We start from the raw sequence: 17650 nt of genomic DNA, 5'->3' as shown, positions 1-17650 counted from the left end.
AATTGTGCAAAAGAAAAATATGCTACAGTCACTTGTTCACTGTAGAATACATGTAAACATAAAATCACCCATTTGGTAGAGCTGTGCACTAATGTGAACAATAAACAGCACATGTAACAGTACAGTAAATCATTCTGGCACATCCAGACGTTCCTGTCTGTCTGGCCACATATTTTCATCTACATCACAACAGATGTTATCCCTCGCAATGCAGCGAGGAAAGTATCTCCTGGAGTGGCGAATCCACCCTCTGCAGGACTCTGCTGTGATGTCATCACAAGCTTTTGTAGATTCAGTATGCACCTCATGCCAATCCTGTCTGTTGGTTTACATTATATATATACTTGTAGAGTAGGGGATACTGTAACGCGATTCACCTATGACTGGGTAGAAGAGGCTTTTCATTGGTTGCAAGTAAGAGTAACACACACCAATTTTCATTAGTGTGAGATAAAGTTCACCTGAGAAAAGTAATTTATGGAGATTTTCATGGAAACTCCTTAAAAATAGGGTTTTCAAAATGGATGTACAAATTGTTTGACAAGATGTTCAACAATTTTGAGTGCACTGACACAAGCAATGACATGAAGACTATTAGTTGTATGGACAATGACTATTCAGCCGGTACAAGTATAAATAATTGTGACATTCATGATAGAAGCAAGGAGATAGTGATGAATAGCAAGTCAAAAGTGACCATTCTTTAGATATTTGTACTTACTCAGCTGCTTCATGTCCAAAGGCATTTGCCTTTGGACGAAATGAACATGAAACTGCCACAAGGTTGTGCCAAAACGACTATATGTTGTGGAGGTTGAACTAACTATTGTGCAAAGTTTAATTCTGTTGTGAGAAATGCACCAAAGCAACTGAGAAAAACTGTAAATAAATTGATGACAGTCATTAACAGTCAGGTGAAACTACACTAACGAAGGGGGAGTGTCACACACAGGTGTGTTCCATGATTGTGTGCTGCCAAACACAGATACATAGAGCTTGACCAGAGCCAGTCCGATCTCTGAACATGGATAGACAAGGCCAAGCAATCGGACAAGGGGAAGTTCTCCCTCAAGGAAGAGGAGGAAGAAGAAGAAGAAGAGGAGGACTGAGAATGCGTGGTGGAGGAATAGGGGGAAGAGGCCGAGGTGCGCGAAGACACTGTGCTGTCCCGAATGAAATTCGGGCCACAATTATAGACCATGTCATAAACCATGGCCTCACAATGGCAGAGGCAGGTCGTCGAGTGCAGCCTAATGTGCCTCGCTCTACAGTCTCCTCCATCATCCAAACCTTTGGCAGGGAAAACAGGTATGTACTCTATGTAATCTATGATGGAATTATATGTTGTATAGGACAGGGCACTGTGCGTGAGGCAAAAACTGTATAACTTACTGTAGAGATTTTGTGTGCGCATCTGCCTACAGTAGTAGGTCTATACTAGCAGGTGGAGAGGACTAGTGGAATGTTGTGATACTAAATATGACAAGAAAGATATTGAACAAATTACTGTAAACTATGGAATTACATAATTCATACAGTTTAGAGTAGTATTCCAGTCACTGTGCAATGCTGCATTAGGATTGTGGTGAAGTTACTGTGAGTAAAGCAATAATACAATTACACTGGTAACCTACTGTATTCTGTTCTATGTGTAGGATTGGACGACAACCTCACGTGGGTGGCAGAGGAAAACTGCTCAATGAACAACAGGAAAGAGAGATTTGTAACATGGTGATGGCAAACAATGCCATCACACTGAGACAGATCCGTGATGCCATCCTTCAGGACAATCATATATTCCAGAATATAAACACAATAAGCATCTCCACAATAGACCGGGTTTTGAAGAAGCATCAGATGACAATGGTTTCAATACCTCCTTTACCTGATTTCAGAATCAGTATTTGCTGCATCTGACTTCAACAATTTCAACAGAAAACTGCAGTTTACTGTATGATACAATTCTCATTATAATCCTTATTTTGTTGTCTCCCAATCAAATCTATCTAATACTGTAGGTTTTACTGTAACATCTCAGTGAGTCATCAGTATTTCCCACTCCCCTTTCTATCATATACCCTTGCAGTACTTCCTCATAGTTTAGAACCACTGGAGTAGTGGCCTGTAGTATATTGAACCTGTGGGGGAGAACATGTAATTGTCTAACTGTAGTATATGACTCTTCTGTATGACTGATTTTATGTTCTTTACTCTATTTTAGAGAATAATGGCATTGGAAGGACATGAGACCCCTCACATCCTGGTGTTCGTGGATGAAGCTGGCTTCATCCTGGCCAAGGGCCGAAGACGTGGCCGTAATATTATTGGCCAGCGGGCCACAGTGGATGTCCCAGGTCAGCGAGGGGGCAATATAACTATGTGTGCTGCCATTTCTGAAAATGGTGTGGCCACCCACATCCCCAGTCTTGGCCCATACAACACACACAAGCTCCTCATCTTCTTGGATCACCTTTATACCAATCTTATCCCTGGAAATGAGAGAGGTCTCATAGGGCCTCACCTACCCATTTATGTAATTGTGTGGGACAATGTCAGTTTCCACCATAGCCCACTCATTAGGGGCTGGTTTGCAACGCATCCAAGGATGGTCATGGGGTTCCTACCACCTTACTCTCCTTTCCTCAATCCGATAGAGGAGTTTTTATCTGCTTGGAGGTGGAGAGTCTATGAGCATCATGCTCAGGATCAGCCGTCCCTCCTCCATGCTATGGACGCAGCGTGTGACGACATTACAGGAGATCAATGCAGGGGATGGTTGCGGCATGCACGCCGTTTCTTCCCTCGTTGCATCGCAAGAGAAAGTATCCGCTGTGATGTGGATGAGAATCTGTGGCCAGACGGACAACAGCGTGTCAATAATCAGGAGGGTGAAGACAGTGGACAAGAGCGGGAGAATGAGTACAGCGACCACTGAATAAGTCCTTGTTTTTTGATTTTGTGTTCATACAATTTACTACTGTAATGTACATTTTCTTTTTACATATGTATGAAACTTTCTTTGCGTGTGAATATGGAATGGTTATAATTTCCTTGGTAGTGTGAGTGCAATCTGTGATGTCAAACCTTGGAGGCTACTCTTTTCTGTTGTATGTTGTTGGTCCCCTGCCATAGTGATAAAACATCTAAACATTTTGTATGGCAGTACTCACACAATGCCAAAGGGACAATGCATTTTGGGGGCAGTGACTATTCAGATTAGCAAGAAATGTAGTTTTGACACATGAGTGAACTGTTTTAGGAGAGATATGAGCTTTTGCAGGTGGACCATGTTGTTGTGATCAACCATCCAGGTTTATTTTGACAAAAGCACCAAGAATGATGAGAATGTCCGATCTGTGTCGAGAAATGAGCCAAAGCTATTGAAAAGGATCTTTGCCATTTTGGAGACACTGACTGTTTAGATGGGAAAGGGATTTAGATTGAAGCCTGAGTGAACAGTTTTGGAAGAGATATGAGCTTTTGCAGGTGAGCTATAGTGTTGTGCTGAACTGTAAGAGTGTTTTGCCAAATGATCTTAGAGTTTTGAGAATGTAATTTCTGTTTCAAGAAATGAGCCAAACCAATGGAGAAAAACTGTAAATATAACTCAAAGTTAGACATAGCCATCATGATATCACCCACTGATTGGTGAAGTCCCATTTTGAAGTCTTAGTCAAAGCAGATTTGACATTGAGCTGTACATTGTACATTCATAGGATAGAATTTTGTCAGTCAAACAGTAGAGACACTCTAAATCATATGCTGATAGTGTTAATGATGGCTAAAATTTGCACAAATATCCTGTATTTAGTAGGACTTGAAACTACTCACTGAGACCTTACATAACCTTGATGTCCACAAGTTGTTTTTTCCCCACTCTTAAACTTCTACACAGTGGGGCTTCTTTTTGGAGCAGCCCTCTGATGGACATTAAAAAGAGTACAGGTTAGTTAGTCCAATTAATATCACTCTGGATTAACTTTTAAAACCTCGAAACAATATTTTCATATAATCTTTGATAATAGCAGACAATTTGGGCTGTCCTTACTTTCAGGTTACCACTTTCAGGTTGTTGTTGCAGTCCTTTTTAAGCTATTAATTCAGTTTTAGCTTTTTGGAACAAACTTCTGTTTGTGACATAATCACAGGATTTCTTCTATTCCGTCTTCTGGGACTCTTATCTTTTCATTTGTGTCCATGTGTGCAAAGTGAAGAATGCTCATTTATAAATGAAAAAAACACTGTCCACAAATTGAAAAGCAAGTCATAATCTGTTTTGTAATGAAAGTAATTGGTTTCAATACAAAAGTGCTTGGTTGAGTTTAGAAAAAGATCATAATTTGTTTTGTGTTCCCTGAAGACATTTGAAGATAGATAGATAGATACATACATACATACATACATACATACAGTGGCTTGCAAAAGTTTGCGGCCCCCTTGAACTTTTCCACATTTTGTCACATTACAGCCACAAACATGAATCAATTTTATTGGAATTCCACGTGAAAGACCAATACAAAGTGGTGTACACGTGAGAAGTGGAACGAAAATCATACATGATTCCAAACATCTTTTACAAATAAATAACTGCAAAGTGGGGTGTGCGTAATTATTCAGCCCCCTGAGTCAATACTTTGTAGAACCACCTTTTGCTGCAATTACAGCTGCCAGTCTTTTAGGGTATGTCTCTACCAGCTTTGCACATCTGCAGACTGAAATTCTTGCCCATTCTTCTTTGCAAAACAGCTCCAGGTCAGTCAGATTAGATGGACAGCGTTTGTGAACAGCAGTTTTCAGATCTTGCCACAGATTCTCGATTGGATTTAGATCTGGACTTTGACTGGGCCATTCTAACACATGGATATGTTTTGTTTTAAACCATTCCATTGTTGCCCTGGCTTTATGTTTAGGGTCGTTGTCCTGCTGGAAGGTGAACCTCCGCCCCAGTCTCAAGTCTTTTGCAGACTCCAAGAGGTTTTCTTCCAAGATTGCCCTGTATTTGGCTCCATCCATCTTCCCATCAACTCTGACCAGCTTCCCTGTCCCTGCTGAAGAGAAGCACCCCCAGAGCATGATGCTGCCACCACCATATTTGACAGTGGGGATGGTGTGTTCAGAGTGATGTGCAGTGTTAGTTTTCCGCCACACATAGCATTTTGCATTTTAGCCATGTGGGGAACACAGCAAACATGTGGAAGAAGGTGCTCTGGTCAGATGAGACCAAAATGGAACTTTTTGGCCAAAATGTGGCAAGATCTGAAAACTGCTGTTCACAAACGCTGTCCATCTAATCTGACTGAGCTGGAGCTGTTTTGCAAAGAAGAATGGGCAAGGATTTCTGTCTCTAGATGTGCAAAGCTGGTAGAGACATACCCTAAAAGACTGGCAGCTGTAATTGCAGCAAAAGGTGGTTCTACAAAGTATTGACTCAGGGGGCTGAATAATTATGCACACCCCACTTTTCAGTTATTTATTTGTAAAAAATGTTTGGAATCATGTATGATTTTCGTTCCACTTCTCACGTGTACACCACTTTGTATTGGTCTTTCATGTGGAATTCCAATAAAATTGATTCATGTTTGTGGCTGTAATGTGACAAAATGTGGAAAAGTTCAAGGGGCCCAATACTTTTGCAAGCCACTGTAGGTAGGTAGGTAGGTAGGTAGATAGATAGATAGATAGATAGATAGATAGATAGATAGATAGATAGATAGATAGATAGATAGATAGATAGATAGATAGATGTTTTGGGTTGCCTTGGAAACTCACTTTATAGCTAAGCTTTTATTGTTCCATATCCTCCGGGGGGGGGAAAGAATCTACCCATTGAACTTTTTTGTGATTTCCTTCCTCTTTGGAGCTCAAAGAGGCCACCCAAACACACAAGATATCAGTAGAAAGCCCAGGATGTCCTCTATTTTGTACATCAGGACTGAGTAGGGTAGCTCAAAGAAGTCAAAAGATATAGACCAAAAACGAATGTCCATTGCAGAGGACATAAATGAATAGGCTGGTTCTCAGGAGGATAAATACAACTCAATATTAATGTCTCTACTACAGAATAATATACTAAGAGCATAACAAATGCAAAAAAAACTTTCAACTATGTGATACATTTCCCCTAAATTAATGTGGTGTACAATCCATTTAACAGTCCAAAACAAGACAAATGCACTATGGGTGCAGGATGACCTGTAAATTAGCTGCTTTAAACCATCACATGTTCAAGTTAGGTTCTCTTACATATTGTGAGCTTTCATTTGTTCCTAAATTGTCTTCCTTTTTCTTAAGTCAGTCAATATTCTATCCCCAAATCCTAAACTACCTTCATGACCTGCATAAAACACCCCCCTCTTGCTTTTTATCCTTGTGTTGCCTTCTGGCCCTCATAGGGATAGCAGCACAAGTAGACACACACATTTAAACACACACATTCCCATGAGTGCCCTGTTTGAACACTCCCCAACCCACTCACTCACCCACCCACCCTCCAGCTCAGTACTTAGGGAGCATATGCTGGGTGCTGTCTTTGTGTCCTCGGAGGCCCGTGGGACTTAGGTCCCTGCCCGCCTGCCTTGTCTGCCTATTTTATGACCAGAGCCAACTGGACAGGGCTGATGGATGGGCCTCCAAAGCTGGGGACAGGCTAGAGAGAAGGGAAAGGGGGGTGATTGAGGTAGTTGTGTTGCGCATGTGCTTGAATCCTGGGGGGTAGGGGTGGGCATTGTGTGAGTTGGACTTTCGGAATCTATTATCAGTGGGCCTAGCTCTAGGTGGAGTTCTGTCACATCACGGCACACTCGAGGTGTAGCGTGTCGACATATTGGGGTGTGCGCTCTGCATTTCTGCATACATGTGTGTTTGAGAGTTGCCCACAGATGCATCTGATGTGCAGTAATTGCTGCCCTTTCAGTTAACTATTACAGATTGTCGTGAGAGGGGAAACTTGGTTCAGACAGCCCACACTTTGTGTCTGCCGCTGCTGAGCTTAACTTCTCCAGACTCGAGAACAAAGTGGTAGTTCAGAGGAAAGCAAACATTCCTGCTTTGTGTTTGGCACTCTGACATGCTATAGCATGCTGTGCAGCATTTATTTCTGAATTGTCTGACTTCCTGCAGAGAGCACAATCGCTGTTGTGTTTCTGTAATTGACACTTTTGCACCAGGTACTCATCTCCATTAAAAGCTGTGGCCTGCAGAGCTATTCTCCCCTTATAGGTGCTATGTGTGGTATTTTTTTGTGTCAACATATCAAAGCCAAATTAATCACAATCTGTTTTTTTTTTGTTTTGTTTTTTAAAATAATTGCCACACAGTTAGTTAATAAGTCATGCAACCAACATCTTTGGAGAACAGTTAAAACAAGAACTCTATTTTCTGATAGCGTAGAGATAGAATCAGGGTTTAAGTCAGTGACAATGTAGACATCACAGAGTTAAATGTGCCAGATCTGTTGCCACATCAGACACAGTTATCATACCTTGGCCTCTAATACACTGGCTGCGTTTTTAGTGAATTCTCAAGGGAAAGATATTTTCAGTAGTCAGTTACCTACAGGAAATACTTCAGAGGTTAACTCTGAACCCTAAATTATCTTCTGTCATTGCCCTAATATAGCCACAAACCCAAACACTAACCCTATGCTTTGAAGACAAGGAAAAAGTATTTGTTTTACATCAACAGATTTTGACATGTATTGTGCGACAAGCCCTGAGAAGTTTTCCAAAGATCTGGAGAATTGTAAATGTATTGCCACGTGTACATTTTGTGACAGCAAGGCATATTTTAGGACATTTTGGCTGTTTCAGCATGAAGGCAAATAACCTGCGACTATTTCTCATTTTAGCAGTGTATAGAACAATGGTGAAAATTTACTCTAAATTACAGATATTATCACAGATGAAATTTGCTCATTGTGTATCACTTACAGTTGCTGGCTAGCTGACATGTTATGCTCTAATTGCCTAGGTAACTTCCCTAACTAAAACCAACCCTGTTTAATCTCAATCAATAATATCCTTCACTCTCAATGATAGCCGCCTTAATTGGTCGCCTGCCCACTTTGGGACCCACCCACTTTGTGTTGTCATTGGTTATTGGACCCAGCCTGAAGTTAACAAATGTCATTGACTTTTTATTTGCTGAGAATTGTTTCTTCCGTGGTCGCCTCTTACGGAATTGCTAACAATTAAAATGTTTGCAGTCTCTACTGTCAGTGGTGACGCAACTGCTCAGAGCTTACAGCATATTTTTGTTAGCATCCACCAAAAGCATGTAAACTTGTTAAGTGTTTACTGGAAAGTTGCCTATAGTAACACGTTACTGAAAAATGTAACGCAATGATGTATAATCATATTATAGTATAGAGTTATGTTGTTACTTGTGTTACAAAGGATTTACAGTTATCTGCATAATGGGCGGATTGAGGGAAAAATATTAAATAGGCATCTTTCTTTCAATGCAGTTACACTACATTGCACTTGGACTAGCTGAAGTTAGTCCTCCAGGGAGGAGGAAAATGGTGGTGTGGTCTACAACTCTTGAGGAGTGGAGATATGGACATTATATTTAATTTTACAGTAGGAAAGAACAGGAGCACAACAGTAAAGTGCAGGTTGTGTCCAGAACAGAAAGAACTTGTTATACTACTAGCATGCTAAGACAAGGCTAGCAAAAAGGCTAGCAAAAAACCCAGAGTGATGCTAAAGCCTCCTATGCCAACCCCACCCAAGCAACCAGACTCTGGTCCAGAGATTAATAATAAGTAAGGATTAAATGCAGAGTGGTGTCTTAACACATAGTGAGTGATAAAGGTGAGTGAAGTAGAAACACTAAGTGCATTATGGGAAGCCCCCAGCAGCCTAGACCTATTGCAGCCTAACTAAGAAAGGAATCAGGGTCACCTGATCCAGACCTAACTATATGCTTTATCAAAAATGAAAGTTTAAAACCTAATCTTAAAGGTAGAGAGGGTGTCTGCTCCAGAATCCAAACTGGGAGCTGAATTCACAGAAGAGGGGCCTGAAAGCTAAATGTTCTGCCTCTCATTCTACCGTTTGACCTTCACTTAATGATGCATTAAGATAATATTAAGTCATCATTTTAAAATGATATGCAGAAGTCAGTGCAAACACCGTAACCAGCAAAAATGAGTACAAGCACGAGTTCTGGGATATTTCATAATTTAGTTATTTATGCTATAAGCCCAGTTAGCAGTACATAGCTCAGGACGAAACAATGAGAAGAATGTAAAATATACACCATCATTCATACTGTTCGGTCAGACAGACGTGTAGGATTTTTTTGTTTTGTTTTTTACATTCAGCGTTATTCAAAGTCATTTATGAGGAACGCCTTTAAACTTATAAGGCCCCATTTCGGTGGCTCTACCAATGAAAGGAAGCACGATTAAAGCAATCCAGGTACTGTTCAAACATGCAATATATGCTTCACAACATGTTAACTGTTAATTTTAATCATTTAAGAATATAATTTACATAATCGGCCTTATAAAAGTGGGATTTGACAATGTGCATGCATTTTGTCTGTGTGTGTGTGTGTGTGTGTGTGCATCTTTCTGGGCGTGTGGGTGTCTTTTTATAGTTGTGGCCTTGTAAAGGAAGTGTAGTAATTACATGTTTATATAATTAGGTCAGTAATTCAAAGGAATAAGCTTGTGTGTTTCCCATTAGTAATAAAGTAGCCCTTTGTGGCCCATATCTGTCACAAAGAGGGTTTCTCTTTCATTAGTTAACACACTAATAGACATATCTCTTAACCAGTAGTGCTTAATACACACACAGATGCTGCTTGCATCTAGGGACACCTGCAGTTATGCAATACACACATGAGGGTATCTGCCTACAACATAACATATTGGCAAAACGGCCATAGGTTTCCTTCCATGCTGGAAAAAGTAAATATAGAGGATTTATGCACAAATGGAAGATGCACACACACAAACACATACACACACACACACACACACAGGGTCTGAGGACATCGAATGTTATATGCTGTACAGACTGTAAACCCCTTGAGGCAAATTTGTGATTTGTGATGTAGTGCTATGAGAATAAAATTGATGCACAAATATACACACACTTTGGCCTACATGCACACATGTGATTGTGATTGTACTTGTACTCGCACATAAATGCATGCATACATAAAGGTATAAGCATACGCATTACAAAAACACAGAAAATGCTTCCAAACCAGCGCTATTACCGGAGTTACAAGCTCACACTTTCGCCCTCATTGGGCAAAACACGCACACACACACACATACACACACACACTCACTCAAAGAGTCACAGCGCTCTCCACTTCTAGGCCTTCAGAAGGTATTTTCTCTCTCTCTCTGCCTCATCAGGCCCTGTAGCAGAGGGCAGGCAGTAGCTAATAATAGGTATTGACTGGTTCAACGTGGGATGAGCAAGGTTCAACCATTGGATCTCCAAATGCGCCCGGGGGTCACTCGCACAGCGAACATGTCTCCCCGGACCCGCCTGAAAGAGAAGGCATTTTAAACTTTCATGACTTCTCTGAAATCGCGGCTGTTTCGCCTTTCAGGCCTTAACTCTTTGTACTCAAAGCGCTCGGCTCGATCAATATCCGAGGAGGAGAGAGAGAAGAGGAGAGGATAGGAGTGTGAGAGGAGGGGATGGAATGCAGACGTCTTTATTTCAGTGGCTAAAACTGGTGTGCACAACACACACAGGCCTGGGTCTTTTCAGTTCCTGCTGCTGTGAACTTTCTGAGCACATGTATGAGCACATGTGCACACACTTGGACCAGGAAGATTCAGCCAAAAAAAAGACTACTAACTGCATGCAGCAAAATACTTTAAAAGCAGACACACATGATGAATTCATACATATGTTTGGTATGTATGGTAAGTAAAACTATTGTCTCTCATTCTGTGTATTTTAAAGGGAAACCGTGTGGATGAATTAACAAATAACAAAATTACTCTTAGATAATTACAGGCAGGCGTTTTCATGGGTTGACCAGTAGCTTTTAATTTATTGTTTTATTTAGTTATTTGGAAACAAAATAGAATAAAAATGTATCCTAAATGTTTAAAGTGTATGTCTCATAATATGATCTAGTCATTTTACATATTATTACATAGTTTACACATACAATATATCACATTCTCGTTCTTTTTACAGATCATATGTTGAGTCGCAGAATTCTCATTTGAGTGACTCTTCTCTTTGTTTTACATTATGTTTCCCTTTGTGACAGCCATGGCTTAATACTATTATTTTACATATTCTCTTTACCTTCTGCAACTATTTCAATATTGTAATAACCAGGATGATTCCTACACCTGTACAAAAACTTACATACATCCACTAAAAAGACCTCATGTGGAAAATAAATGGGAAAAAATGACAATTAAAAAAATGAGCAAATGCATAATCACTGAAATACTTCATGCTTTTGTATTGCAAACACAAATTAGGGGTGACTGTGGCGATACTATGAGTCCTCTACAAATCAGAAGACGGGGAGTTTGATCCCCAGTCCTCATTGCCAAGATACTGAATCCCCAGTTTCCCTTGCATACACTCTCATTGGAGGGTGAGTGTATCACACCAGAGTAAGAACGTGTTTAAATGCAAAGAAGCTTTGTGAATAAGCGAATGTTGTGTGTATGAACAGGTGAATGTAGCTTGCAGTAAAAAGCTCTTCATACTCTAAGTACCACTGATTTACCATTTGAGGAAACCACTTTGCCTGCTTTACTAAACTGTTGCTATGTTAAAAAATGTTGCACAAATAAGCCAAATAAAAGTTTATTGTTGTAATAAACTTTACTTATATAGTTCAAACATATGCATAAAGTACATAATGCAAAAATTTGCCTTCAAGAATCAACATGCAGAGTCAAAAAGACGGTGCACCCATATGCAGCAAGAGTGCACCAAATGTTAAAAGGACACACTGTTGGATTTATCCAAATGCAGCAGGCAGACAAACAGCAGAAACAGAATGCGAACAAACCAGCGGAGCCCTTGTGATTGGCCTCAGGCTGTAATGGACATGAACAACCTCTGTGTTAACAGCAAGGAAGCCTGTTTTGATTTCTGACACATTTAGTGCAGAAAAGGCTGCTGTATTTTAAAATGGTTTCTAGTGAGCTGACTCATACTGGTTCCAGATCATTCTTGGTTTTGCAGAATACTACTCTTCCTACATGACCGAAATTCAAGATAAATTTACACTATATATGGTCTACGTGTGCACCTCTGCGCCTGCTTTTGTGTGTGTGTGTGTGTGTGTGTGTGTGTGTGTGTGTGTGATGCCTTCAGGTAAAGAGAGGTTTCACCACAATGTGACTACAGCTGCTGCAGAGACAGAAGTTAATACCCAGGGCAGGGGACACAGGGGAGGGTGCGTGCGTGTGAAGGGCACTACAGCTGCGGCCCCTTCAGATACACAGAGTAGAGGTGAATGGCTTTCACACAGAGAAAGAACATGATCAAAAAAAAAGCCACACAGTTTTAAATTTAAACAGCTGTTAAACTTCAGTATTGTCTTTGTCTGTCTCTTATGTATCCCACAAATATCTATCACAGACTGTATAAAAAAGACGGATGCATCCACTGTGGTGTAAACCTTTTCTTAGTCAGGTCCTGTATTGAAGCCTCAACATGAGCATTTTCACTGTCATTATGTTGGTGTTTTGTGATGGACCCCGCACCAGGGGGCAGATCATTTAGTGACTGAAACCATAAACTCATCAAAAACAAATGTTTAGCTCATAGATCAAGTGAGAGATTTTAAAGACTTTTATACACTGAGACTTCCGAAAAGCTGTAAAATGTGTGAAGAAGCAGATTAAATTTTGGACTTTTAACTGCATTTTCATATTTTCCAACCTCCCAGTGGGCCGAATTAGAGTCTTTGAGGACCGATTTCAGCCCCCGGGCCTTATGTTTTATACCCCTGCTCTAACACATGTAGACAAAGCAAGCAGATGTAATCATTTAGTCTATAATATGTAATAGATAAGTAGGAGAGGGCTATTATGCTACCAAGGCTTGACATTGGATCTGATTTTGGTGCCAATGAGTCTGAGATTCTTTGGTGTTACTTTTTTGGTTCAGATGTTTTTCAGGTTTAGCTGATGAATGAAGTTTGCTACGCAAGCTTGCTAATCTTACCTGATAAAATAAAATAAAACTTAATAAAATAAACAAATGAAAAGTAAAAATGGCTAAAATGCTAGCATTGTGGTTTCATTTTGCAGACTCAAAAGTCAGTGGGTAACATCACCCATCTACACCCATCTGTTATATACAGTTGTGTGAAAACTAAATGAGACATAAATGTAACCATAACTGAAGTTAAAGTGTTAACAACAAAAACTTAACACCACAAATTAAAACTAGTGTTTTCACTTAATCAGATCATTGTGTAGCTTTATGGATTGATTTTGTGTGTTACCACGCAATATTCTCCTTTACTTTACTTTTCTTTCATTAATCACAAACAAGTGAAAATACTGTAGCATTAGAAATTATCAGTGAACCACAACAAGAGAAGAGGAAAAAGAGAATCAGATGAGAAAAAACTGTTTCTGTATTTTGAGCTGGGTGGGCTGAAGCCACGGTGTCATGTGTTATGCGACGGTGGGGGTTGGCTTCATCATGTGTGTTTGGCATTAGTCTGCTAGGGCACCCCTGAAAATTAAACACTGCTTGTCTTGGACTGGATCCATCCAGATACACCACTGCCAGCTCCGTCACAGACAGCAGAACGTTTGTCAAAAGTTAGTCAAGAAGAAGAAGAACGAGAAGCAGACATTGTGAAATTCTCAATGTCTTGATGGTGTTAATAAATTCAGGGGTAGTTTCAATAATAAGCTGATTTCTAAAGACAGACTGTGAAGAGTATTTATTTAGATTTTTATTTTAATTGGAGAAAATAAATTAAATGAAGATGTGGAGCTACCGGTGTGGCGACCGCTTGTGGCAAGGGAGCAGGCAAAAGTAGCTTTAAAATGGATGAAGACGATGATGAGAATGAGACCAAAAGTTTTTTCTTTCTTTTGCTATTCTTGGGCATCTGTACATGATCACTGTAGAGGATCTTCTTATTTCAACTCCTCCCTTTAAGGGTCACCAATGCCTCCATCTCATCTGATCCCCGACATCCTCCTCTGTCACAACAATCATGTCACACGGATGTCATGAAGGAGGACGCATGTCCTTCTTCTTTGTAGTCTTCCTCTTTTACTTCTACCTGGCAGCACCATATGCAACATCCTTTGTCCAGTATATCCACTCTCCCTCCAGTGGCGTGCCCAGCGGGCCACCCCCCTAACCAGACTGGCCACCCCAGGTGCCACCCCGAAGCTAAAACAATAAAATTCAATGAAATATCAAATGTACGATTATGTTTTCACAGTGAAGCTCAGATATCCGAGTGTAAGTGAATGCAGCATCGGCTTCTGCACTATGAGCATCATGTTAGCAAAGGTAGGAGAGCCAAGCACGAATGACGGCACCACAGAAAAAAGTTTTTCGGTGACAGATTAACAGGTTAACATTGCTGGACTGGCCATCAGGCATACCGGGCATTTGCCCGGTGGGCTGATGACTTCTTTATTTATTTATTTTGTAACAGCATGAACAATGAGAGGTGGTGGATTGTCCAGATGCTGGCCGATGTGTAAAAAAAACTCAGTTGTTTGGTGGTCACTATGTCGGAGCTTCCACAGAGGCCAGCAGGTGGATGAGGGAAGGGGAGGCAGGAGGAGGAGAGACCCGAGGCAGCCGCCAGTCCGAGCGTCAGGTGAACTGAACTTCAGGTAAGAAGTTATGACCTGCAGTCTATCTGGGTCAGATATAAACCAAGTTTAGGTGGAGTTTATTTTCGTTATGCTGACTTTTTGCAGTCAGTTACAATAACTCGTACTGCGTGCTAGCTAGCATGACGGAGTTTCTATACAGCTGGGTGGGTGCTGTGATGTTACTGATGTTGAACTTTATTTTATTCATAAGGTTAGTTAGTAGAGTTGCCAACCGTCCCATAAAAAACGGAATCATCCCGCATTCAGAGAAAATATTACACATTTCGTATTGAGCTGAGAAGAGACGCAGTTTGTCCCGTACTTTAGCTAGAATGAAAAAAAGACACAGCTGGAGTTATTCTGTCTTTATGCTGCACAGCTGCCTCTTCTCCTCTCATTCTCCCCCCTCCCTCTCCTGTTCCTACTTCAATCATGAAACTGATCAATGATCAGCTGATTGGCTTTTCTCTCTTGTTTTTTTATCGCCCACTTTGCGCCAGAAAGAGGAAACCGGCGGATGTCGCGCTAAACAACAGCAGCACGTTTAAGCTTGATCAGCTGTTAGAATTTATTTAATAATAATTTCTAGTATCAGCTGATGTTTGCTGGAGCCACAGCTGTAAAAGCTGCTGGTCATGATATCGGTTTGGATATGTGGTGAGAGGGAAACATGAAGATGAAACCAGGAGATGTCCTTACTGAATCATCAGAGCTGAACAGGTGATGGAGAAACGGGTTTACCTTTTAGGTGACATGAATGAGTTGAAGGGAAGTTATGAACTGTTTCTGAGAGACAAATAACACCAGCATCATTTTCTAAGTAGCTGACAGCTGGTAACTGTGCAGGGGCGGGTCTAGCAAAGTTATGCCAGGGGGCCAGGTACAGCATTAACAGGGAAAGGGGGCACAAAGAAATACTTTTCTTTCTTATTCTCATTTAAAATATCTAGCTTTTATTAAATAATTATCTGAATCTTGCAAACAAAGTTTTTATTTGACGTAAATTGTATAGAGATCATACATATACCAACAAGACAGTGTACATCACTGTCACAACAGCGTTTGTCTTCATTCAAAGGCTTTATGGCAGGCATGTCCAAAGTCCGGCCCGCGGGCCAATTGCGGCCCGCGGTCCAGTTTTAATTGGCCCGCAAGTAATTTTATAAATTGAATAGAATATGGCCCGCACTCCAACTTTTGCTTGAGTGTATTGCACTTCTTAGTTTTAACACCAGGGGGAGCTGCTGTTGATCAAGGCAGTTGCTCCACCAAAAAGGACAATCACAGAAGAAATTTACTCTCAAGTTACTAAACATGGCAGAACCAAAGAAGCGAAAGATAAAAAGTGAATGCAGAAAATTTCAGACAAGGTGGGAGAGTGAATATTTCTTCAAAGAATTCATGGGGAAGTGTATCTGTTTGATCTGCGCTGAAACTGTGGCAGTTATGAAAGAGTATAATTTACGACGTCATTATGAAACCAAACATCAGGCCTATGCATCCTACACTGGTGCTGAGCGAGAGCAGAAATTAAAGCAAATGCTAGCTATCCTGCGGGGTCAGCGACAGTATTTTTTTTTCGTGCTCAAATTGTCCAGGAAAGGGCTCCAATAGCAGCTATGAGGTCGCCCAACTCATCGCAAGACACGGCAAGCCTTTTTCAGATGGAGACCTCATAAAACACTGCCTCGTTAAAGTCACCGAAATAATGCGCCCGGAAAAAGTGCAGGACTTCAACAACGTCAGACTCGTCAGCCAACATTAAACTGCAACTGTGTGATAAAGCTGTGCTTTTGATTTTTACTCCATCGCATGTGATGAGAGCACCGATGCCACAGACGCCGCACAGCTGCTAATTTCTTTGCGGGGAGTGGACGAGAGCACGAGCACTTTAGGTGAGTAAAAATATCTTCCACAGTACCCCGTGTGTTAATGTGCAGGTACACATGCTTCAAATATCAATAATGCGCATCAATTCTGTCACTACCCTGCTTTTGCGCACCGCTTTCTTATATGCGTTTTTCTTGTTAACACACAGAGTAAACACCGCTGTGCACAGCGCACGCACACGCAAGTCAGCTGATCTCATCTGATGCAGATTTGCTCCTTGGTCAAGTGACATTTGTCCGGATTTTTGCCACGATCAGCACCGCAGCTGGATGGCCCGATTTACATACCCAGCGCAGCTGATACTCGCCAGAATAATTGACTAAAATTATATGCACTCCTGTTATTAAGTCCAGTTCAGTCTGTTAATGTTGATAACCGTTTCAAACGAACGTTAATAGGTGTGTTGCTAAGCCTAATAACTTAAATAACAAACTTGAAATGTACCCGTCCCATTTTCCCCTTTATTGTTTTTTCTCTGTGCTGTAAATATTCCCTCTAAGAAGAAATCTGAGGCTGCTGTTCTGAGAATGAGCTACCAAAGCTTTTTCTGAATAAATCAATAAAGATCCATTTATGGAAAACTGTGATGAAGGCAGTTTTGTCTTTAATTATATTCAACAATATAACACATTTGACCACTTTTAAATGATTTTTAATACAGTAAAGTTAAGGTTATATACCTAATTTCTAGTAAGTGGCCCAGCCCCTCCTATATTTTTATGTATGTGGCCCTCAGCGAAAAAAGTTTGGACACCCCTGCTTTATGGCTTTAATACCCGGTGGGCCAGTCTCTAGTCAAAATGCGCGATTTTTTGTCCCTGTCCAGCCCTGCAGGTTAATACTGGCAGTGTCACCATGCCAGCTGACTGTATTTCATCATCAGCCAGTGTTGTTCTTTATACATCAGTATTACCAAAGTTTACATAAGGCAGCATAGAAAGTATTTACTTG

General features: G+C 40.8%; 1 long non-coding RNA gene across 1 annotated transcript; it reads left to right on the top strand.

Moving 5' to 3' along the window:
- The first annotated feature begins 1166 nt into the window (after positions 1-1166).
- On the top strand, positions 1167-1866 carry LOC112842042 (uncharacterized). Its single transcript, XR_003213624.1, has 2 exons — positions 1167-1308; positions 1656-1866. It is a non-coding gene; the product is annotated as an uncharacterized LOC112842042 (long non-coding RNA).
- The last annotated feature ends 15784 nt before the right edge of the window (positions 1867-17650 follow it).

The sequence above is a fragment of the Oreochromis niloticus genome, linkage group LG13 (genome assembly GCF_001858045.2).
Source record: "Oreochromis niloticus isolate F11D_XX linkage group LG13, O_niloticus_UMD_NMBU, whole genome shotgun sequence".
Classification (NCBI taxonomy): Eukaryota; Metazoa; Chordata; class Actinopteri; order Cichliformes; family Cichlidae; genus Oreochromis; species Oreochromis niloticus.
This window is presented reverse-complemented; position numbering and strand designations above follow the sequence as displayed.